The sequence below is a fragment of the Mirounga leonina genome, unplaced genomic scaffold, assembly GCF_011800145.1.
Source record: "Mirounga leonina isolate KUSES-001 unplaced genomic scaffold, KU_Mleo_1.0 Mir_115, whole genome shotgun sequence".
In the NCBI taxonomy this organism is placed as follows: domain Eukaryota; kingdom Metazoa; phylum Chordata; class Mammalia; order Carnivora; family Phocidae; genus Mirounga; species Mirounga leonina.
In genome coordinates, this window is record NW_023270268.1 from 29,630,307 (window position 1) to 29,656,380 (window position 26,074).

The 26,074-nt window shown below is 40.2% G+C and overlaps 1 protein-coding gene across 9 annotated transcripts in view; it reads left to right on the forward strand.

The window, feature by feature from the left end:
• TMEM108 (transmembrane protein 108) overlaps nt 1-26,074 on the forward strand; it is a 647,919-nt gene that overhangs the window by 542,845 nt on the left and 79,000 nt on the right. The gene's annotated exons all lie outside the window — the stretch shown is intronic.

A 26,074-nucleotide genomic window follows, 5' to 3' on the forward strand; every position in this document is an offset into this window, starting at 1 on the left:
AGGACGGCTTCAGCAGGCTAGATCAAGCATGTTCACTTGGAGGCTGAGCAGGTGTCCAAGAGAACAAACATATATAGAAATGTATAGACCTTTTGAAGTCCAAACTCAGAGCTGACATACTGTCACTTTCACCACATTCTGTTGGCCAAAGCAAGTCACACAGCCAGCCCAGATTAAAGGGGTGGGAAAACAAACGTAACCTCTTGATAAGAAGAACTTCAAAGTCAAATACAAGGGGCATAAATACTGTGAAGGGAAGAACTGCAGCCATTTTTACAGTCTATCAGAATCACAACAAAAGTAATATGGCCCTGAAGGAAATCAGTAAGTACAAGGGTTAGAGTGCCAGGGCAAAAGAAGAGAAGGTGGGGGTCAGAGGGTTCCCATATTTAAATGTAGTCAGACCAAAGGGGGGAATAATGAGGGCCCAAGCCTGGTCATTCCACTAGAGCTTGCAAAATTGACTTTAATGGGGAAATGAATGCCCACTTTAAGCAAGGTGTGTGTGGTGTGGTTCGCCAAACAGCTGTGCTTCAAAGATGTGCAGAGATCTGCATAGAGATGTGCATAGCATCAGATAAAAATTAACCTTGCAGTAGACACCACAGAAGCTGGGAACAACCCTGGCTGACTAAGCGTCTTTCTCTGTGCCCTGTAACCAGGGACAGAGAGGTTTCGCTTAAATGGGAACTGTTAATCACATGGCTAAGAAAGTGGTGGGCAGAGATAGCACTTCTAGGCAGAAGCACAGGAACAGTTGACACACCGGGTAGTGATGGAGAGGACTGCTACCACAAGAAGTAGAGGGCTGGTTCAGGGTAGCTCTGCTCCTGGCTCTGACACTAACTAGCTCTGTGACATTGCCCAAGTCACTTTCCTTTCTGGGCTTTGGTTACCGTCTCCACCAAATAAAGAGTGGCCTTTGGTCATCTCTATGGTTCCTTCCAATACTAGGATTAGGATTATTGGGCTGACTACCTCAACACATAATGGCTCATCCCAAGAAGCTGTACAGGTGGAGAGAGTGTTTTCAGATCATTTTAATCCTGGGCTCTACCTGAGTTTTCCTGGCCATGGGCCTTTCTGCCAAACCTAATTTTAAAACCTTTCTTTGAAATAAGGGAGTAGTTACACAAGAATCACGCGGGACTCTACAAAGATTTAGAAGTCTTTCCTTCACTGGGTTTCCCAGTGGCATTTTAGGCCACATAGGGCTCCATACTAGAGTCCAAAGATTCAATATGCAGTCCTGTTTATGTTTTCCCCACCCCTGCAGCAATCCATATATGTTAACACATTCATATTGTTGCTTACATCCTTGCATAAACTCCTCCTACCTGACATGCTTAAAAAAACGTGCTTTGACTTGGCATTTTAATTCACTGATAAATTGGGTCACCAAGAAGTCTTCACACAGTACCTGGCACCAGTTAGCCAATATACACTTGTTCAACTATTATGCGTTTCCATCATCATTTCATTTTTTTCCCTACTTGGTTGTGAAGTTAAGATTGTGTTTACTGTTGGGCGCCTGGGTGACTCAGATGGTTAAGCGTCTGCCTTCGGCTCAGGTCATGAAACCAGGGTCCTGGGATCCAGCCCCACGTCGGGCTCCCTGCTCCTTGGGAGCCTGCTTCTCCCTCTGCCTCTCTCTCTCTCTCTCTCATGAATAAATGAATAAAACCTTTAAAAAACAAAAAAAAAGATCGTGTTTACTGTCTCCATCTCCATTCAGCCTTTTTATAAAGGGTGAAGTATTGTAGCATTATTTGTAATAGTGAAAAGTGGGACATCTTAAGTGCCCATAAAGGGAGGAATGGTTTAATAAATAGGGCACGGCTATTCAAGGGCAACCCAGCAGTTAAAAGGAACAAGGTTCCTTGATATTAACATGGAACATTTTCCAAAAGATATGCCTGAACAATGTTATAATGTGGTGTTATTTTTAGAAAGATCAACCTAAACTATGTAGGTAGGTGTAGATATGTGTGAATGAGGCAAGGTCTCTCAGGAAGGACACATAAATAGGTACCCAGTTTTCTCTGGGCAGCAGAGTAGATAGGGATATGGAGAGTAACAAGAATGTTTGCTTTACCTGCATTACTTAGATTGTTAACATTTAAAATATAAGTGGAGGGGCGCCTGGGTGGCTCAGTCATTGGGCGTCTGCCTTCGGCTCAGGTCATGATTCCAGAGACCTGGGATCGAGCCCCGCATCGGGCTCCCTGCTCGGCCAGGAGCCTGCTTCTCCCTCTCCCACTCCCCCTGCTTGTGTTCCCTCTCTACCTGTCTCTCTCTCTCTGTCAAATAAATAAAATAAAATCTTTAAAAAAAATAAAAAATAAAAAATAAAATAAAATAAAATAAAATATAAGTGGAATCTAAAAAAAAAAAATAAGTAAAAAGCAAAATCAGACCCTCCTTTTCTACTAGTTTTTGCAAGAACATTTAAATCACTTTGTCTTTTATGCTCCACCTGTCTTAATTCCTGTTTTGTCTTCTAATTTGCTAATTACTGAATCACTGTCTAAGGTTTATTCAGTGTGTTTTTTGTTTCAATGAACATATATTTAATAACCAATATTTTAATTGGTAAATTTTCTTATTGTCTCATTTTTGCATTCTTTGTCTTATAATTTCCCTGTTTTTCAAGTGAAAGATACTACATTTATCTTCTAAGCATCATTAAACATATTTTTTTTTTAAGATTTTGAGAGAGAAAGAGAGCATGAGTTGGGGGCGGGGTAGGCAGAGGGAAAAGCAGACTCCCTGCTGAGCAGGAAGCCTGACACTGGGATCATGCCCTGAGCCAAAAGTAGATGCTTTAACCCACTGAGCCACCCAGGCAGCCCCTAAACATATTTATTTTAAGATCTTTGTTAGACTGTCCCCTAAAGTATATTTCATCTAGAACAGCACTACCTAATAGAACTTTCTACAGTGAGGAAAATGATCTGTATCTCAACTGTCCCATATGGTAAGCCATTACTCACATGAGAGTTGAGCACTTGAATTTTATTTGATTTTAGTTACTTTTTATTTAAATTTAAATAATCCATGTGGCTAGTGGCTACCATAATAGATAACATAGATCTAGAATAAATTTAAAATCTAATTGCTGTTTTGGGTATTTGGTTTCCTCATATGTTTTGGAATTTTGCGGCTCATTTTAAGTGGGAGATAGTTCTCTTTGTGTGTTTTCCTCCTTTCCTATTTAGTGGTTTTCAGTACTCTCCACCAGGCCACTAGTCTAGAACTATACCTTGAAGTGGTGCATTGAAACTTTTGCTAAAGAGAGAGATGGTGAATGTTCAAAGATCTATGGGTAGCTTGGTCAGTTGCTGATTAGGCCAAGACTGTTCTTCTTCCCTGGACTTTCTACCTGCTAAAAGCTGTAGCCCAAGCAGCAGCTAGCAATGACACACTTTTTTACTCTACTTTCACAAGCAGAAGAGCCTCCCTTCCCACTGAACCCCTGACCTCAAGCTATGAGCCTGGTTCCCATCCCTAGCTTTTCTGAGTGCCATTAGACCCTTCTTCCTGCCAGAGTTAGGCTACCATCTCTGCCTGCCTGCCTCCAGACTAGATGCCCAGCTGCACTGTGGCTTCAGCCCTCCTCTGCTTTACCTTTCTGTTCTATTTCTGGCCCATGGATATGTTATGTCTTGTTTTTGAGTCTGTGTCTTTTTAGTTTTCTATTTTTGTATTATAACTGGCATTGCTCTGTGCTTGGCCAAGAGATAAAAAGGGGATACATCAAAACTTAAAGCTGTCTTGGCCAGTGGGATCTCCTTTGATAACATTTCTAATCCAAACACACAAGACTTTTTCACTCCTACATTCCCCAAGTATTTAGTCACATGTATGAAAGAATACAGTATAGTAGGCTCTCATTAAATATTTGTTGAATATATGAAATATCAAATTCTAAAGACAAATATTAGTAAAATCCCACAGCTTTCAATAAACCCCTTCTATGTTATCTTAATAAGATGATACAGTGTGTTCAAACTCTCTTCTGCTGAGCCACACAGGCCCCCAGAAACAAGGCAAACACATAATTTATATCCTAAACCAGATGCTTTTGAGAGTGAAAGAGAATGTTCTTAATAATTACCCCAGAATAGCAGGCTTAAATTGAGACTATGCCAAGCAAACCAGAATGAGTGGTTACTTTATCCCATGGCTAACTAATTGGTGTTTAGTTTCATGAGATCCCCACATACAGTCCAGTGTCATCTTCCTTTTGCTCACTTCTCTGTTGATATTCCATGTGAGGGACTGCAGCAGTGATTTTATACCCTCTTTCTCTGGCCCCCTTCTTCCCTTCTTCTCCAAAAAGAGTCAATCTTTTAAAAACTTCAGTGTCCAAAATAGGGAACTAAAATCATTTTTCTGGATCTCTCCCTCTCTTACTAACTCCCCCAAATCACTGAAGTAATCCATTCTATACAACACTCAGACAAAACCCCACATATTCGGATTCCTCTTGAACCACTCTCCTTAACAACCCTCATGGGTCTTGGTTTCCTTTCAACAAAGCCATCATCATTCCCAGTGGTCTGCTCCAGACCATCTGTGACTTTGATCAGCCCTTGCCTGACCTAGTTCATTTAGTCATTTAACAACATGTCAGGCAGGGCGCCTGGGTGCCTCAGTCCTTAAGCGTCTGCCTTTGGCTCAGGTCATTATCCCAGGGTCCTGGGATTGAGCCCTGCATTGGGCTCCCTGCTCAGTGGGAAGCCTGCTTCTCCCTCTCCGACTCCCCCTGCTTGTGTTCCTTCTCTTGCTGTGTCTCTCTCTGTCAAATAAATAAATAAAATCTTAAAAAAAAAAAAAAAATGTCAGGCATTCTCCTCCAAGACCAGTTGGCTCTAATTCTAAAAGTGGGAGTTAAGCTATGGTGCTGTAAAGCAATATACCTGGTGTTGAGGTTATCTGATACTGTGTAACAAACCAGCTTAAAATTTGACAGCTTCAAACAATAACCATTTTATTATATCTCATGGTTTAATAGGTCAGGAAGTAGAGGGCAGGGATCAGCTGGGTGATTCTTCTGCTACATGTGGCACATTGACTGTGAAAGCTTGGTAGGATTCAGCGGGCAGGTGAGTTGGTCTGGAGGATGTAGGACAATTTTGCTTACATATCTTAGCAGGAACAGCTGAAAGGCTGAACTCTACTGGTACTGCCTGTCAACTGGAGTACCCACAACGCAAGCTCTCTCTCTTGCACAGCAGTCGCGGGGCAGGGGGTTTTCTTACATACAAGCTCAAGTTTCCCAGTGAGACTGTCCCAAGATAAGGCAAAAGCTGCAAAGCTTCTTATGACCCAGCCTTGGAGGTCCCAGGAATCACTTAAATTGCATTCTGTTGGTTAAGCAAGTCACTAAGGCAGATTCAGATTTAAGTGGGAGGGAAACTAGACACCCCCCTCAATGGGAGGAATAGCAGAAAATTTGTGGTCATCTTGAATTTACTACACTTGGCTTTTTAATGATCCTGAAAGGGACTCCCAGATGTGATCCACATGTTCCTACCTCTATCAGCCTAGGGCCACAATAGGACAGCTGCAAGAGGAACAAAGCAGTAGTGAAACCTCTGACCCTTGGCCACTAAACAGTCTTGAACATACCTGTATATCCAGTGAACACACATAGGTCACTAGATCCCCACTACCTTAGTAACCAAAAAAGTTTCTCTTCTCAGGAAAGCAGGAAACAATAAATATGAGAAGGATTGCATTTGATTCATGTAGACTCTGTTATCTGCTTCTCTGACCCTGTGTTTTTCTTAGATTTTCATCTAGTTAGTACCCACATTTGAGTATTCTCTATTTTTTCAGTTCTAGCATTGAATTCTATGCACTTGTTTACTTTAAAATAAGCAGGGAGGCTGGACAAGTAAGAGACTCCGATCCCACAAAAGTCCTGCTTCACTGCCACTGGAACTGTCACTGACAAGAAGGTTCTTGGTATTTTTAATAATTCATCTGTTCCTGGGGTGCCTGGGTGGCTCAATTAGTTGAGCATCTGACTCTTGGTTTTGGCCCAAGTCATGATCAAGTGGATAATGGGATCAAGCCCTTCATCTTCCTCAGGCTGCACGCTCAGCAGGGAGTCTGCTAGAAGATTCTCTCTCTCCGCCTGCCCCTCCCCTACTTTGTGTTTTCTCTTTCTCTCTCTCTCTCTCAAATAAATAAATCTGTCTTTAAAAAATGATAATAATTCACCTGTTCCAGATAGTTTTTTTTTTTAAAGATTTTATTTATTTATTTGACAGAGAGAGACACAGCAAGAGAGGGAACACAAGCAGGGGGAGTAGGAGAGGGAGAAGCAGGCTTCCCACAGAGCAGGGAGCCCGATGCGGGGCTTGATCCCAGGACCCTAGGATCATGACCTGAGCCGAAGGCAGATGCTTAACGACTGAGCCACCCAGGCGCCCTCCAGATAGTTTTATATAGTGAGGTTCAGGAGATAATAAGCAGATCACTGATAAAGAATATGGATTAAAATTCCCCTAAAGCCTTATTTATAAAGTCTTTTTTTTTTTTTTAAGATATTTTTTATTTATTTGACAGAGACAGACTCAGCGAGAGAGGGAACACATGCAGGGGGAGTGGGAGAGGAGAAGCAGGCTTCCCACTGAGCAGGGAGCCCGATGAGGGACTCGATCCCAGGACCCTGGGATCATGACCTGGGCCGAAGGCAAACACTTAACGACTGAGCCACCCAGGCACCCTATAAAGTCTTTTTAGACGCAGATCAAAGCTGAGTATATTTATGAGTTTGAGTGACCTCAGTCAATGATTCCATTAACCCCATAAAGAAACTGTTAAAACACCATGAAGTATTCAGGTGTATAATACAATATACAATACAATATGTCACATGTATTTACTCCCTGAACAAGCCACTGACAAATGTGATTTTATTGAATCCCCACTTCCCTGAGTTGCATGGAAGTTAATAGAGTTACTTCTAGCCAGTTCACTCTGTTTGCCAAATTATTTTTATTTGCTCCTTTTATGGAATGACTGATCATCGTTGGGAGAAGCTACATTGAAATCTTGATGTAATGTTGATAGCAGATTATAATAAAATGATTGCTGTGACAGAAGATATGCTAATAAAATTTCAAAACAACTTCCCAGTCTAAGATATGCTCATTGCCTAAAAGAAATAGATTCTGGGTGGCACCTGGATGGCTCAGTCATTAGGCGTCTGCCTTCGGCTCAAGTCATAATCCTGGGGTCCTGGGGTCGAGCCCCGCATTGGGCTCCCTGCTCCGTGGGAGGCCTGCTTCTCCCTCTCCCACTCCCCCTGCTTGTGTGCTCTCTCTCTCGCTGTGTCTCTCTCTGTCAAATAAATAAACAAAATCTTTAAAAAAAAAAAATAGATTCTGGCTACAGTTGTAAATTTTGCCCTTGAAATCCAAAGAATTTTAGTTAGGGCTTCTCTCAGATCAGTAAACCAAACAGACTGTAAATCAAAAAGTACAAATCAATAATCTGTTGAACTTTGTTGAACACAGATAATCACTTAGGTTCCACAGCAAGCAATTTCAGGTGAGCTAAATGGAGAATTTTGCTGCTGTGGCATGAAAGTCAGAAAAGTGCTTAATGTTCCGGGCATCATCCCTCACTCACAGGGGAGGCTTAGGCTGGGTTCGGAACGATGGACCTAGAGGCCCTAAGATGGGAACAATTTAAGTAACATTTTATTCCAGCCCCAGGAGAGAAGGGAGAATTATGTGAAATGGTTGATTAGAAAATAGCAATTGTTTCTTGCGCCCATATTAGCAGTGGTGCCCCTCACAATCAAATGTGTATGCAGGGCAGTTCATGAAGGTTGGACCTCTCTCCCTAAAATGATTATTCCTAGTTCTTCCAAAACTGTGCTATAATAGATTAGCAGCATTCTGATACACTTAATTTAGCAAAACCCTGCTACATCTGAAGTGCCAGGAGGTAAAAAATTTAAAAAAAAATAAAAGAAAAACTTAAGCCTCTCCCCTACCCAGAGAACATTTCTACCCAGAATCAAGAAATCAGACTAAATTTGATGTGGCTTAGTTGTTTATAAAAAGAATCTGATGCCATTCAAATGCCTTGTGTTCTCCAAGGTGGGTACATTGAAGTTCTTTGTGTAAAGAATGTTTGCTAAAATCTACTTGTAGTGAGTGCATTTGCAGCAGCCCTAATCCCTGTGGCCATGGCTATTCCTTTATTTTAGGGGAAATCACATGAAACACACCAGTCTCTAACTGTATGATCACACATCCCTGGGGAGGAGGCACTGAGTGCTTACATATAGTAGAGCTGAGATGGTGCTGACATGACAGTAATAATACCTTATACTTCAGAATGCTCAGTACTCTGCTAAATGCTTTACATATATTAACTCATTTAACTTCCACAAAAACCAAAGAGTTGCTGAACATTTGCAGATGAAATCTGGGATTTACATCCTGATTAGGGAGAACAGAGTATACAGCGTATAGTGGAACAGGGTTGGCCATAACTGAAGTTCTTGGGCTTAGTGATGGGATACAGAGTTCATTATTGTATTCTATGTATTTTTATGAAGTTTTAAAATTTCACCATAATAAAAGGCAAAACAAAAACTATGAGATATGGATACTATTATTTTCTCTTCCTTATGGATGGGAAACCTTGCCCAAGTTCACACAACTCCAAAGGCTCTGCATCTGGCCGCTCCACCTGTGGTTCTGAAACTGCACCAAAACTCCTCAGAATGCAGGAGTGAACTAGCTGGGGTACTACAGGATATTTAAAATTGTGGATGGAAGGACAGCAATATTCCACATCTGTCGGATACCATCTGAACTGCTAGCTCAAATTCAGTTTCCACATTAGAATGCACTGCATTCCTATGATGATACCTTTGTGAAACTGGTTTTTCAGCACTTGTGGTAAAAAGCAAGTTCCATGTGAAAAATCAACATAGAACAAGAACTGAGGGTACTGGTGTACAATCTGATTCTGAGGTTTGAAAAATTGCACAGTCCCTAATACATGTACACATCCCATTAGCAAATAATTCTGGTACTAAAGAATAAAATTAAAATGTTTTTCTTTCAATGGATGTGTATTTCTTTTCAAATGGCTACTGAGTTGTTAAGAAATAAATACTTCTGAGGGTTCTAGAGGGGAGGGGGTTGGGAGGATGGGTTAGCCTGGTGATGGGTATTAAGGAGGGCACGTTCTGCATGGAGCACTGGGTGTTATGCACAAACAGTTAATCATGGAACACGACATCAAAAACTAATGATGTGATGTATGGTGATTAACATAACATAATAAAATAAAATAAAAATAAATACTTCTTAAGTTTTTACGAAGTGCTCTGTGAACCCAAGTCTGGGGAGTCCTTACACTCTACTATACTGCCTAAGATGTAAAAGCTGATACATGGAGCATCTAAATGTCCCCTATGCTAGCTCAGCCTCCTCATTAAAAGCAAGACAGTTGCATTCACTTACCCATTCAACCAATACCTGCTGTTTACCAGGTGCTGTTCTAGACATGGGGGATACATCAGTGAATAAGACAGACAAAACTCCCTAATCTGCTGATGAGGAAAAAAAGACAATAATCAGAATAAACAAATAATAAACATGCATTATATTAGATTGTGATAAGTGTAAGGGGACAGTAGCAGGCCAGGGGAATAGGAAATGTGGTAGGGCACAGAGGAGATAAAATTTTAGACAAGGTGGCCAGGGAAGGCCTTGCTAAGATAACAGTTTGGTAAAGACCTGAAAGAGGTAAGAGAACCATTAGCCACTTTGTTGTCTCTTAACAAAAAAAAAAAATAATAAGAGTAAACTAATTCAGAAACAACTCTGACATTGTACAACAAATAGAAAATGAGAACCTGGCCTATATCAGATAAGGTAATTAATGGAAAAGCAAAAGAAAAATGGTGTATAACTTTTCTTCTCTGTGCATTACCTCACTTCACTCTTTTCAGTGGATCCCAAACTTAGATGAGGGAGCAAAGGTAATAATCAGACCAGCTCAATACTGTACCTCAGTTACAATGGGAAATGAAGAAGGTCCCAGAGATTTTGTGCAAATAAGTCATACTGTCATGACTTGAGATGCTAAGTGACACTAGCTAAAATGCGTAGATGTTTTAAATGGGACCTACACTATACTAACACCAGCTGTTCATATAATAACAACTTAACAATATTTTGCTTTTGTATGGAGATGTTTTACAAAGATGAAAGTGGAGGGCCATAAAGGGATATTTTTTTCTTGAACCATGAGTAACATACAGAAGTCAGTACTGAAAGTGTTAATAGCAATTAGAACCATCAGTCAAAACAAGCAGTGGGTTGTTTTCCTTCTGGTACCCTTTAAAAACCTTGTAAATGGAAATATCAGAAGAAACAAAGTTTAAATTACCACCACTGAATTTTTTTATGGGACAGCTGCAACCTTCATGGAGCTGTGGAATATCCCTGAGCCTTGCCCAAGAGAAAATTGCAGATCTGTTGATTATAAGCCCTCTGGATGTCCTGTTCCTGAGCTTATTGTCTCACTTCTGTGTCCTTAATGAAGCCATCAAACTCACAGGGTAGGTTTCCTGAGGGGATCTGGAGGTATTCCAGCTTCTTTGCTTTCCATCTTGGCCTTTATCAGTCCCGGACTCTTGGCAAGGTATAGACTCAGATTATCTCTCTACCACCTTCTCCTTTTCCCAAAAAGTTTGGAGTTAATCCCACTGTAATTCATCTCTTGTTAAGACCATTTCATAAAGCAGGATCTGCAATGGTTCCCAACCCTGACCGTGCATCTGAATCCACCCAGGAGCTCAATAACAATATAAATCTGGATTTAGTACTTTGGGATGAAGCCCACGAATTTGTATGTTTAACAAGTGCCTCAGATGATTTTGTTAGAAAACACTTCATGGGAATCTTAAAGGGTGAGTAGAAGTTTATCAGATTGGCAAAGGGAAGAAGAGAATTCTTTTACACATGGATATAAAATGCCATAATCTGTAAGTATGGAGAAGGGTCGGGGGGGAGTTCAAGGAAGTAAGATTTTCAAACTGTGCTCCCAAAAAAGTTCTCAGATGGGGAGGAAGCTGCTTTATAAATATTAGGGCTCTGGTAAGATTTCTTCTAATAAGGGTTTCACTGCTAAGCTACCCTCCAGTTCTGCTGTTTCAGCCTTACCAGGTGGTAGGTTCCTTGCCCAGTCTTCTTTAGGCCCAGTGAGGTTTTGGATTGGTCTCAGGCTTTCCTTTGATCCTCCCATGGCTACCTCTTATTTGTTCTTTGCTTTGGCACTAATTGTCATCATAAGAGAGAGAAACAACATGGCTGGAACTTGGAACTCAGCTGCTTATAAAATACATCAGGCAGGAGCAACCCACCCCAAAGTGCTCTGCAATTCTCAGTAACTTTGTGTGGCTTTTAGCCTGCCCATTATGGGAACCCTGAAGATAGTTACATTATCAAGTTTTTCTCATGCATCAAGGTCCTCCTTCCTCTGCTCAGATCGATGCCCTAGTCACAGTTCCCCTATTACAGAATTCTAAATTTATTACCAATTTTATCAAACAAAGCTTTGTGAAGAGCTCTGGATTTGAGATAGGTGACACTTGACTTCTAGTTCTAGTTCATATGTCACTTACTTGCTTACCCTCAACCAAATAAGCTTGCCAAATGAGAACTTTTCTACCTCTCCATTTCCTTTTCTATAAAACTGGCATGCTTTACTTTTTGCATCCAGGAATTACCGATGAGATCTTATGTGAATGGAGCTTTGAGAAAAGGGATACAAATGTGGCACTATTTCTTAAGAACAAAAGTGATAGAACCTTGTATAATTCAACCTTCAAAGACAAGTTGCTTTTTCTTTTTTTTTTTTTTTAAGATTTTATTTATTTATTTGAGACAGAGAGAATGAGAGACAGAGAGCATGAGAGGGAGGAGGGTCAGAGGGAGAAGCAGACTCCCTGCCGAGCAGGGAGCCCGATGCGGGACTCGATCCCGGGACTCCAGGATCGTGACCTGAGCCAAAGGCAGTCGCTTAACCAACTGAGCCACCCAGGCGCCCGACAAGTTGCTTTTTCTGAGACACTAAGAAGAATCAATTTACCAGTAGGCACCTTTCAGAAATGTTAACTCTCGTGGATAGTGTTTATACCTAGACTGTCTGCCATTTATCATAGGATCTGGCCCCCAGCTTTCTTCAACACTGAATCCATCAATGGAGCCAGTCATGCCTTCTTTTGGATTCCTGTTGCAATTAGTACTTCCCCCCATGAAAGCGTCTCTCATACTCCTCAAGGGCAGAAACCTTCTTCATACCTGCCCTCAAGCCTAACACAGGGCCTGGCACATAGTAAGCCCTTAACAAATGTCAGCTATTAAATGAATGAGTCTGGACACGGTCTAGCCTTGGATTAGATGCATTTCAGGCCAAAGATTAGCATAATACAGGTTCCTGAAATGGAATGGATTTTAAGGATTCATCTTGCCAACTTCCTGTCAAGGAAGCTGGCCAAAGCGAACTTTCAAGCACTTAATAAATTCGGACCCCTTATTTTTAGTTCCTTCTTGAGAAGAACTTTGAGTGGTTCACTGGCTAACTCATCAAGCATGAGCATCCTTTGTGCAGCTAAAGTGCATTTCCATTTCCTCCACTTAAATGGGAGTAGAGTATGCCCATATCTAGTATATAGGAGTTTTTTACATAATTGAAGACTCCTCTTGTATCAGAGTCTGGTCTAGTTTAGGTTGGAAGCAGGGGCTATCATCTCAATTAGAGTACAATTGAAGAACTAAGAAATTGTCAACTTGAATTTTAGAATTACTTCCAACGGCAGCTGGTAACATGGAAATCAGCTTCAGTGCACTGAAGGGAGATGCTGCAGATTGGAACACTGCCATCCTCTTGGCAAAAATAGACCAGACTAGTATGCTGAAGATCTTGGATTTCTTACGTCTGAATATTACTGTTCTACTCTCTGAAGTGTTTAGTCCTCTGTGCCTTATTTGATGTGACTTGAATGAATTTAATTTCCCAGAAGTGCTTTTTTGGCTAATGAGCATTTGTATTTCTCCTCTTTATAAAAATATAGGGCTTCTTTAGGCAGAAGGAAAGTGATAGTATTAAACGTATGGAAGAAAGTTTTACTGTCCAGTAAAAATCTTCCACTACTAGAGCTATTTTGAGCTGATAGCAACATGGCTCTAAAATTCTTTGAATTTCTCAGAAGAATGTGGTAATAAAAAGTGAAACCACCATTTTTGTGTTATTTGTTTTACTTTTTTTAAAAGTCCAATTTAGAGTTTGAGAAGTCAAGGGAAACTATGAAACCACAAAATCACACACATTATGTCACAGAGCCATCACTACATGATGATTCATCTCAGGGTATTTTCTCTGCTTCCTTCAAATATGATTATTTCTGGACAATTTCATTTAAATACTGGTATAAGGATTATTTCTGGAGATGGGAAATTTGCCTCCTGTGATAATTCTTTTATCTGCAGAGGGATAGAATCTATTTAATTCTCATGTAGCAGTCTTGAGATATATCTTATTGGTTTGCTGATTTTTTTAAACTTCTATCACTATAGATAGAAACTAATTAAAAGCACATCAGCTTTTATTAAATGGCTGCTACCAAGATGGTGAGGTTCAGGAAATGATAGGCCAGTCTATTCCCTTTAACATTGTTGACAGATTCACAATGGGGATAATTTCAGATTTATGAGATTTCAAGCATCCATATGTCCTTATTGTTTCCTGAGGAATTCTTTTTAAAAAGAAATGAATGTATGTACCATCTCTAATGAAAGCAGAACCATCAACTGAATAGTGTACACTCCTTGTCTAAAATCAGTTGACCAACACTAGCAGTATTACCATGGGCTAAAGCATTTGGGGTTTATCAAGTTAATTAAAGGCTGTGCTTTCAGCTACTCCCCACTATATGTTTTTGTAACAACAAATTATGGGAAAATGATGAATTTAGAAAAACTTGGGATACTAAGGTCACATATTGGCATGTAGATCAAAAATACTTTTCTCATGTTTGGTTCATAGAAAGGACAAGTTTAGGGATTAGTGTAAGTTATCCGAAAATTTTGATGCAAGAACTAGACAGTTTGCTCCTTACCCTGAGAATCCTAGCATTTGAGATCTCGAAGCAGCCTCTTAAGAGCAACTCCCCTAGAAGGGAGGGATGAAGAAGTGGTCCCCAAGAGCTCTGGTTCCGTACCTGCTTGCCACCACTGTGATCTTGGGCCCATTATTAACCCCTTGGCCCACAGTTTCCTTATCTGTAATGGAGTTGGTAATAACACGTACACCTGTCTGGAACATTGTAAGCCTGAAATGAAATCTCCTGAAAGCATTATATGAACTATTAAGACCAGTGTCAGGGTCAATTGTTATTATTACTATTACCTAGAAACCCCACCCACACCCCCACTTTTTCCATGAAGAGTACAAGTATGCAGTGACTTGCCCAGGAGCATTCTTCCTATCCCCAAGGAACACTGAAAGAACCAGGAGAGAGGTAATGAGTTCAATACTACTTTGCCTCATCCCCTACAGAGGGACAAATAACTATAGGCAAGAAGGATTGCTATTGGACAAGCACACCAGCAGTGCAGCTGGGCTCACTAAAGAAGAGAAAACCACATGGTGTGGAGTGCAGAGTTCACCAAGGCCCCTGAATACAAACATTGCCAACAAAGGGTAATGAGGCTGTCTATAGGGGAACAACTTCTCTTACTACAGTGAAAGAACAGGACAGAGTGTTCTGAGACTGAGAAGAGTTCTTCTCCAAACTATCTCTTCAAAATTCTCCCTTGTCTTATTTTCATTCCTGTTGCTCCTAGCATGTCTAATGTCCAAGTGTTTATTCACCCTTAACACTCTGGTTCAAACATTAACAAAAGTCCCTTTTTTTCTTGGCTTTATCTTAGTCATGTTTAAATTTTCAAAAGAATTTTACTGAATATTAAAGGCAGGCAAAGAGAAAAAAACTAAGCCAAAGAAATAAAAGAAACCTTAAAACCATCAAAACAGTGAAATTGGGATTTCTGCCCCCAAAGCCCTTGGGTTTTTTTGAGTTCATGAAATGTAAGATAACCATCACATTGTTAAAACAGAAATTATATACAGGAAGCAAGGTGCTTAGAACTCTCATGGGGATTTATATTTATATACAAAGTGCATGAAAAATCTGATGCACAAAGAAGTCACATTTCTAAGCAAACAGCTTTCTCATTTCTTGGGAAGAAAAATTGAGAATATGAACCAGTAAGAATTATGGACCCCTGGTGATATCTACCATCCCCACTTACTTGTTGGTGGGGGGAGTGTGGTGCTAGTCCTCAGATATTTGATCAAGACAATAGAACAAGACCCAGTCCGAGCTAAAACTCTCAGATCCTCTTGGTCTCTAAAGGGGGTCAGAACAATATCAGGCTAGCAGTAGCTTTTTCTTAAATGCATGCAGACACACTAATAATGCTCATTAGGCATATAGCTCACTCGAATTTAATTTAGAGTTTTTCATTTGTGTTCCGTATAGTTGCAAGGACAGATGTGTGCATGGCTTAGGCATACTTCTCTCTGCATGAGACAGATGTCAGGATATTGGGCCATGCTGGAAAAATGCCAGTATGTTTATTAGTGGCAGTACATTGTCAGTCTCCCTTCCCGCAGCCAGGATTTTCATTTTTGTAGTTAAAATGCCAGTCCCAGCTCAGAAAAAGAAGGATTTTGAGAGAGGTAGAAGAAGACAGAAGCAGGGTAAAGGTGGAGAAGAAAATAGAAAGTGATCAAGAGTCAGAAGAAAGAGGGAAAGCTTTGGGTCAGTCATTTCCTATAACTAAAATGGTTTAGGTGATTTATGATTCACACACATGCCTGGTATTCACCTGGGGAGTGGAGAGACGTTAAAAATAATCTGGGGCTCTAGACCCACCCCAAGCCGCTACTTCTTAAGGCCCAGGAACCTGTATATTTTTAAGCTCCCCAGCGGTATAGTAGGCCATGGGCCAACCCCAAGAGGCACTGGTTGAGGTAATCTCTAAGGTTTCTTTCTAGTCTTAACAATCCTTGCTTATGAGAAGGGAGAGAAAAAAAAAAAAAGAGTTGTACATGTAGACACACAGGGCAGGATTGGTGTATCCATGTTGCTTTATCCTGGGGAAGCTGCCCTCCTGGCAAAGGCTGATAAGATATCGGATCACAGGAGGTGAGGGAAGGATGTTTGATGTTGGTGTTAATATCTTTTCTGTTGTCAGAGTTATTTCACCAACTGTGACACATCCCTGACTAATGAAAGTATTTTATCCCCACCTTGTAAGTCTCAAATGTCTTGATCTCTTTGCTGTCTTTGTCCGTCTAACCTGCAAAGATGCTCTAAGCTCAAGCCTTCCCCACTGGCCACACCACTAGTGAATCAGAATAGGTAGAAAGAAAGTGCCAGCCCCCTGGCTTTAGTCCCTCTTTTCTGCCCCTGGGTACTGAAACTTCTTTCCCCATTTATCTCCCTCTTGGAGAATACTCTTATGAGTAGGGGTCAGCAGATAACTCTCCAGGTCTGCCAGAAGAACCAGGTAATTCATTCCAACCAGAGGCCCAGGAAGAATGTTTCCTTCTATCACTCCCACCATTCCTCACTAAACCTTGTCAAGACTTCCTTAAAACTTACAAAAACTATACAAAATGTCTGGAAAACAGAAGATTCCCCTCAATCCCAAAACAACTATTTCCATTTTAGGTAATTTCTTGATGAATTTTCATATTCATATTTTACATAGAGCACATGATTTTCGAGGGACCTTTTCTATTATAACCATTTTTCTCATTGCTGTATAGTCTTGATAATGATCTTTTTAAAAGCTGCAAAATTCTTCAACTAGCAAATGTACGACTTTATCAAATGCTTATATAGTGTTTCCCGTGTACATAAATATTATAACAAATATTAACTTATCCTCATGATATTTATAAGTATACTCACTTCACACTCCTAACAACTCTATTATGCTCATGTTATAGATGAAGAAATCGAGGCTCAGAGAGGTTAGATAACCTGCCCAAGGTCCCACAGTAAGTGAGCAGGAGAGATAAGCATATGCTCATCTGTGCTTGTAACCACTATGTATTCCTGACATTTTATTTAATTACTTTTCTACTGTTTAACATTTAAGTTGCTTAGTTTTTTATTATAAGTAACTGCAGAGAACATCCTATCGTTCATGGCTTCTTCATTCTTTTGGATTACTTGTTTAGAATAGGTTTCCAAGGGCACCTGGGTGGCTCAGTCAGTTGGTTTCGGCTCAGGTCATGATATCCAGGTCATGGAATCGAGCCCCACCTTGGATTCCACACTCAGGGAGTCTGCTTGAGATTCTCTCCCTCTGCCCCTCCTCCTTGCTCGCTCTCTCTCTTCTCTCTCTCTCTCTCCCCCTCAAATAAATAAATATATCTTTTTTAAAAAAAGAATAGATTAGGGGCGCCTGGGTGGCTCAGTCGTTAAGCGTCTGCCTTCAGCTCAGGTCATGATCCCAGGGTCCTAGGATCGAGTCCCACATCTGGCTCCCTGCTCGGCAGGAAGCCTGCTTCTCGCTCTCCCACTCCCCCTGCTTGTATTCCTGCTCTCGCTATTTCTCTGTCAAATAAATAAATAAAATCTTTAAAAAAAAAATAAAAAAAAAAAGAATAGATTTCCAGAAGAGCTGCATATTCCAATCCCTGTTTTGACCTGAGGGACAGAGGTGGCCATCTTACACAAATTCCTACTGAGGAAAAGTGAACTGTGGAGAGAAAGGATACTTTCTTGCAAGGCTATTAGTGCTTGGTTCATGGGCCAGTGTAATCTAGGAACAATAAGGGGAAATTATAAAACTTTCAGTTTAGTGAAGGTGAAGGCTTCAGACATTAGATGATGCTCTGCAGCCTGGTGTTGCTCAGTGCCTCCTGGGTGACCTGGTATCCATAAAGCCACTCTCCAAACAAGAGAAACAAATTGTCTTTGTTCCAGTGAGGAAAATAAAAATGGAATAACTGTTCAGCAACAAATAGATTAACCAACCAGTTGGTGGATTTAGTCTTTCTTCTTAAATATGGCTGTTTTGACATCCTGTAGACAGAAGTTGAGTTAGAGGTCAAGTCCAATTCTCTAGAATTTCTGCATAGATGGAGATGAGGTTGGCAGTCTTTAGGTGCTAAGCGGACTTGTCTTGAAGCTACATTTGCATAGCAAGAGTGGCTGTTTCCTTCTGCAGTACATTTGTTTTGGGAATGTCTTGGAGTGGATGAGCTCATGGAAACTATGCCCCCCTCCTGCAAAGATGCTCTAAGCTCAAGCCTTCCCCACTGGACCACACCACTAGTGAATCAGAATAGGTCAGTCAACTTATGTTTAAAGTTTTGGATGACATTAGACTAAAACCATCAGAGATCTCAGTGGATCATAGGGCATTTCTTTTCTTTTTCACATTTATGTCTCAGGCCCACAGTTCTTCTTTGCCTAGGATGATGATACTATAAATAGCAGAAACTGAAAATGTTCCCATCCCCCTAGGCCAACATACATCTTCAACCTGACACACACACACACACACACACACACACACTTCTCCTGGACCATCCCAATGTTAACAATCATACATCTGCTCCCCCTTCTCCCCAATTATAAATGTAATTATCATATCTCATTAGCACATTTTATTAATGGTCTTCCTATCACATAGAGGTGACAAATCTGAAAACCAGAAATAAGAAAGGTGGAATGTCAGAGTGAGAAGAAGATAGGAATAGTTGATTTTTCAATCCAAGTTCCTGGGAAATTGCAATGAGCCAGTGAGGCCTGAGTAAAACCTGTCAATGTCATAGAATCCATAGGCTAAGTATGGAGGTTCCTCAAAAAGTTGAAAATAGAACTACCATATGATCCAGCAATTGCACTACTGGGTATTTACCCCAAAGATACAAAAGTAGGGATCCGAAAGGGTACGTGCACCCCGATGTTTATAGCAGCAATGTCCACAATAGCCAAACTGTGGAAAGAGCCAAGATGTCCATCGACAGATGAATGGATAAAGAAGATGTGGTATATATATACAATGGAATATTATGCAGCCATCAAAAGGAATGAGATCTTGCCATTTGCAACGACGTGGATGGAACTGGAGGGTATTATGTTGAGTGAAATAAGTCAAACAGAGAAAGACATGTATCATATGACCTCACTGATATGAGGAATTCTTAATGGCAGGAAACAAACTGAGGGTTGCTGGAGTGGGGGGTGGGGTGGGAGGGATGGGGTGACTGGGTGATAGACACTGGGGAGGGTATGTGCTCTGGTAAGCGCTGTGAATTGTGCAAGACTGTTGAATCTCAGATCTGTACCTCTGAAACAAATAATGCAATATATGTTAAGAAAAAAAAAGAAGAAGAAGAAGGTAGCGGGAGGGGAAGAATGAAGCGGGGGAAATCGGAGGGGTAGACGAACCATGAGAGACGATGGACTCTGAAAAACAAACAGGGTTCTAGAGGGGAGGGGGGTGGGAGGATGGGTTAGCCTGGTGGTGGGTATTAAAGAGGGCACATTCTGCATGGAGCACTGGGTGTTATGCACAAACAATGAATCATGGAACACTTCATCTAAAACTAATGATGTAATGTATGGGGATTAACATAAGAATAAAAAAAAAAAAAGAATCCATAGGCTACCTCACAGGCCCAGGTCTTTCCTTGCTCCATAGCTCACTATATCAAGCTATTGAAAACCTCAAAAGTGTTCAAAAGATAAAGAATGTGGGAGGGGTTTTGGCAGGGGGGGAAGGGGTAAAAGGTTGGTCCTGATGACATTTTGAGGACATAAACAGCTAAGTAAATCAGACCTGAAATAGAGTGACTAATGTCCAAGCTGGACTAATGTCCATCCCTGATGCTGTTGCCTGGCAACCTATAGCCGGTCCTGGAGCAACAGAATCCCAGGCAAAGAAGGAATTTGGAGATGTGTCCAGAAGAGCAAATTTACCACCCCCACACCCATTTGCTAACTATGGATAGAATTGGGTAAGGGATTCTGTTTTAAAATGTACCCAAGATACAGAAATGACTGTCATGACAGAAGAAGTTTATACTCACAGATCCCTAGAAACAGGAGGCACGGCATGACACACAGGGCCGCCCAGGGCAACACCAGGGTCAGTCAGGCAACAGAGCAAGGGAAAACATGGGTAAGAGTCTTTATTGTGGTTTTCATGGGAAAGAATGGACAAGGCAGGGTAAGCAGGATAGACAAGTTTAGGATTGGCTAGTTTAAATCATTTTAGTGGGCTCTGGCCTGTAGGGGTGGTTCCTAGTTGCCTAGTACTTGGCCCTGGGGTGCTTGGAGCAGAGGGATAGTGTCCTGTACTGTAAGAGCCTGATAAAGGGAGGTGAGTGGGGTTACAGATTCAGTATTGGTTGGTCTACATATCAAAGGCAGACTCACAGGCAAGTTTACTGTATCTAAGAATTAGTTAATCCTGGGAGGGGCAGTCCTTTCTCAGGTCTGCAAGTCTCCAAATGCCATAGCTGAGAATACAGAAAATAAGAAAATATTGTTAATACAGACCCAGTGAACACATACAAGCAAAGGATCTATGGTCTGTTTTATCTGTTTTATAACGTAACAGGTATCTGTGTTTTAGGGGTTGGTTTTCCCAGAGCATGTAAGAAACTTTAAAAGATCAACATTAGGAAGATCTCCTGTTCCCTGTCCCTTTAATGACCAAGTACACAGTGAGCAAGCCTACGTTCAGTTCTACTGCCAAGCAAGGTGCCTCAAGAAAAGCCATTCTTCTTTAAAGATTTGCACTTAGGACCTAAAAAGCATGGAAATATTTTATGCAATAGCAGCATGCAATCCACAAGACAACAGGCTTAAAAGGATAACTCCAAGTAGTACAAGACTCATACCTGGTCATTTTGATTGTTTCAACACAGAAAAGTGGAAAATGCATTTTTTCCCAGCTTACCTGCCTTGTTTAACCAGAGTTCAAGCATCAAGTATGTCATTTCTTATTATGCACAGTGAGCATTGCTAAAAAGCATTATCTGGGAATACTATATTATGCCATTGTTGATTAGTTTCATTAATGAGAATATTTGCAGAGCCTTTAGTGTTTGTAAAATGGTTTACAAGCACCAGCCGGCTCACTTGTTAATAATTACTTTGGGGGATTCTTAACAATGCATATTTAGGAGATAAAAGTAATGATTCTGATGGGATTAGGGGAAAAGACATGTAATAGAAAGCATTTAGCACAGTTATTTTCAGTTCCATAGTCTCTTCCAAGCCTGCACTGACTAACCATCATTTTCATTGCATTTGGTCCATATTCCTAATATTTGAAGCCTCGCACAATTACACACACACAAAAATATGGTGAAACCTTATTTTAAGCTTTACATTATCCACTCTTTCTCATTGCCCTTTTGTATCTTGATTTGCCCAGAGCATGGGTACAAAAATGAGGAAGCGCTCTGTGAGTACACCTGCCCACACACCATGGGGCAGGACACCTGGCTCCCTGCCTTTGCTGTGATGGATGACCCCCAAAACTTCACTGCATTTCTAGGCCTCGGTGTTCTCAGTTGTAAAATGGCTGAGGAAGGGAGGTACCGTGGAAGCAAGGGATTACTTCCAATGAATCAATGATCTTGTCACTTTCATTGTCTGAAACTTAAATGTGTGGTTTCAGGTGTCTCTCTGTTTATTAGCTTACTAAAACTCAAAACATTAGTGGGACCACAGGACCATGCATGGATGTACACATAAACACCTTACCTAACTTTACATACTGAGACATTTATATCCTTTTGGACTGGAGACATATTCCAAAGCCACTCATTAAAAATGTAGTATTTCATGAACCTTCTGAATTTTCTAAGCTACATTTATCTTTTTATTTTTTTAAAGACTTTATTTATTCATTTGAGAGAGAAAGTGAGTGAACAAATGAGAGAGCACAAGCAGCAGAGGGAGAGGGAGAAGCAGACTCCCTGCTGAGCAGGGAGCCCAATGCGGGACTCCATCCCAGGACCCTGGGATCATGACCTGAGCCAAAGGCAGATGCTTAACCGACTAAGCCATCAGGCGCCCCTCTAAGCTACATTTAATATTATAGTGTTTTCACTGGGTATTATATAAGACTGATGAATCACTGACCTCTGCCTCTGAAACTAATAATACATTCTATGTTAATTAATTGAATTTAAATTAAAAAATAAAATCAGCCAACTATAGTTAAACAAAAAATGTTATAGTGTTTTTACTTTAATCTTTAAGTAATATTGACCCTCCAAGTCAGCATTATACTGGGACATTTGGGTATCCTGGAGCACCCCTACACATGTGTCATGCCTGCCCTCAAGAATGAGAATAGTACTAAGCCTCATGCTTCTCTTACTTCACTCCTTGGTGGACCCTGAAATCTGAAGTGAGGTTGTAGATGGAACAGCAGACCTCATAATCTCCTGCCTTGTTTTTTTTAACTGTCTCTTGACAAGTTCTGCTAGTAGAGGCTGAAGTAGTCCAGGAAATATGATCAGAACCAGGGGCCAATTTGATAATAAAGCTATTCTATGGGAAATTTTCCCATGACACTCATCTTCAATTTTATAATAGAACTTTAATTGTAGAAATAGATGTTCTTTACAGCCAACAGTGATGGCAAGTATCTCAAGAATAATAACCGTATATATTTATACATTATTTGGAGTTGTCATTTTGAAAACACTTTTAGATACATTTTAATAGTAAGTACCATTTTTGTAGGATGGACATGCTACATATTCTGCCTGTCTTGCATCAGCCATGTCAGTCAGGGTCCCATCAGAGAACAGGTGGCACTCACATGGGGTTAGTGGACAAGTTTTAGACCTTTCAAAAGAGATGTTTCCTAATAGTGACAAATTTTACAGACAATGAACTTTATTAAGATTTGCCAAAAACTCGGAGCGCCTGGGTGGCTCAGTCATTAAGCGTCTGCCTTCGGCTCAGGTCATGATCTCAGGGTCCTGGGACCGAGCCCCGCATCGGGCTCCCTGCTCAGAGGGAAGCCTGCTTCTCCCTCTCCCACTCCCCCTGCTTGTGTTCCCTCTCTCCCTGTGTCTCTCTCTGTCAAAATAAATAAATCTTAAAAAAAAAAAAAGATTTGCCAAAAACTCTTTCTTTGGTGGTCTCCTAAACATTTCACTGTATAGAAAATTAGTATAATATAAACTAATTTGCTGAGTCAGTATACTTCTGAAAATAACTTCCTAATATCCCTCTCCTAAAATCAAGAGACTTAAGCACTAATGGAATTTGTTCATTGTTTATTCATTATTTATTCATTCATTATTCAGTCTTAATGAAACATGAAAGCCTTAGTCATTAAAAATGACATATACCCCTAAATTAAATACTGTTAATTTACTAACCCAAAATTGATTTATGAAGATCAAATCACATGTAATCATGTGACAGTTCACTTTGAAAGACTTGACTGATATAATGAAATATCAAGGAAATCCAATTTTAATTGATTACTTTGTTGTGGGTTTTTTTAATCTATTAGAAATACAAAGGGTTATATACTAATGTGGTTGCTGTTTCCTTTCTGCCTAAGCAGAAAATTGGAGTTTCTTTCTGTTAATATAGTTTCTGACTTTATGACTATTTGTGGCTCAGTGCTTTACTTTGCTACGTAAGCCAACATTGCCATGTGGTAGCTATTATTTTCAGTCTCATGATATGAGATCCAGCCTCATTAAACCATTCTAGCATGTCTCTGCCATCCCAACATCTTCTAAGCCCAAACCTGCAAAATGGGAATAATTATCAACTTTACTGGCTGTCATGGTGATTAAAAAGAACCATGTAAGGAAAGCAACCACCATAATGCCTGGTACATATTTCCTGGCTCAATTCTTCACCTTTTCTTTTTCTTTTTTTTTTTTAATGTTTTATTTATTCATGAGAATCAGAGAGAGAGATAGAGAGAGGCAGCGGCAGAGGAAGAAGCAGGCTCCCCGCCGAGCAGGGAGCCCGATGTGGGACTCGATCCCAGGACGCTGGGATCGTGACCTGAGCCGAAGGCAGACACTTAACCATCTGAGCCACCCAGGCGCCCGATTCTTTACCTTTTCTGTGTGTGCCATAAAAGGACTGTGGTCATCTCACTCCAAAACACTGGTTGACATCCTGATTCTGCCATGATCACGCAAAAATGGTCTGACAGTGCCTTATATATTATATTTGCCTTCTGAACTTGGCTATCCTGATTTTTTAAACCGCTCTATTGAAGTGTAAATTACATACTGTAAAGTTAACCCATTGCAGGTATGAAGTTCAGTGATTTTCATAAATGTGTGCAGTTGTATAGCCATCACCTAGTACAGTTGTAGAACCTTTCTATCACCCCAGAAAGTTTCCTCATGCCCATTTGCAGCACCTCACTTTCACCTCCAGCCCTAGGCACCACTGATCTGCTTTCTTTCTCTATAAATTTACATTTTCTAGATATTCTTACAGATGGAATTATCCAATATATATAGTCTTTTGTATCTGGCTTCTTCACCATGCATGGTTTTGAGGTTCATTCATGTTGCAGCATTCTTTTGGGGTTCCTCACAGAAGCAGAACCAATAAGATAAAAATATTTAGAAAGAGATTTGTTAAGAGGGATTGGCTCACTGGCTTATTATGTGCAAGCTGAAGGCCCAGGGAAACTGTGGTATAATTCTGGTACAAGTCTGAAGGCCTGAGAACCAGGGGAGCCTATGGTGTAAGTCAAGGTCTGAGTCCAAAGGCCTAAGAACCGGGAATGCCAATGTCTGAAGGCAGTAAAAGATGGATATTTCAGGTCAATCAGACAACAAATTTGCTTTTCTTCTGCCTTTTTGTTCTATCCAGGCCCTCAAAGGATTGGATGATGCTCATGCCAAATTGGTGAGGGTGATCTTCCTTACTCAGCCTACTGATTCAAATGCTAATCTCTTCCTCACTGACACATCCAGAAATAATGTTTTACCAGCTATCTGGGCATCCCTTAGCACAGTCAAGTTTACACATAAAATTAACTATCACAAGGTTGTATCAATATTTCATTCTTTTTAATTGCTGAATAATATTTCATCATATAGATATGCCACATTTTGTTTATCCATTCACCAGTTGATGGAAATTTGGATTGTGCCAGTTTCTGCCTATTAAGAATAATAACACTGTGAATATTCATGTGCATGTCTTTGAACATTCATGTGCATGGATATATTTTCATTTCTCTTGGGTAGATTCTTCAGAGTGAAATTGCAGGGTTATATGGTAAGTTTGTGTTTAACTCTAAAACTGCCAAGTTATTTTCCAAAGTGTCTCTACCATTTTACACTCCCACTAGCAATATATGAATATTCCAGTTTCTCTATATACTCACCAATGCTTGTATTGTCTTTTTTGTTATAGTCATTCTAGTGGACATGGACTGATATTCATTATGGTTTTAATTTGCCTTTCCCTAATGACTAATAATATTATGTATCTTTTCATATCCTTACTTACCATATAATAAGTGAACTGTCTCCTTTGGTGAAATGTCTGTTCAGATCTTTTGCCCATTTTTAAATTGGATTGTTTTCTTCCTACTGAGTTTTAAGAATTCCTTATATATTCTACATATGTCTTTATCAAATCTATATTATGCACGTATTTTCTCCTGCAGCTTATATTTTTGTCTATGGCTTTTATTTTCATAATGGTATCTTTTGAAGCACAAACGTTTTTAATTTTGATGAGTTATGCATTTGGTATCATTTTTGAGAACTCTCTGCCCAACCCAAAGTCATAAAGTTTTTCTCCTAAATTTTCTTCTAGAAATCTTATGGTTTAACCCTTAGATTTAGGTTTGTGTGTCATGGTGAGTTGATTTTTGTATATACTATAAGTATCTAATTTCATTACATTTGCATGTAGGTATCCGATTATCCCAGCATCATTTGTTGAAAATACTCTCCCCTCTCCCAT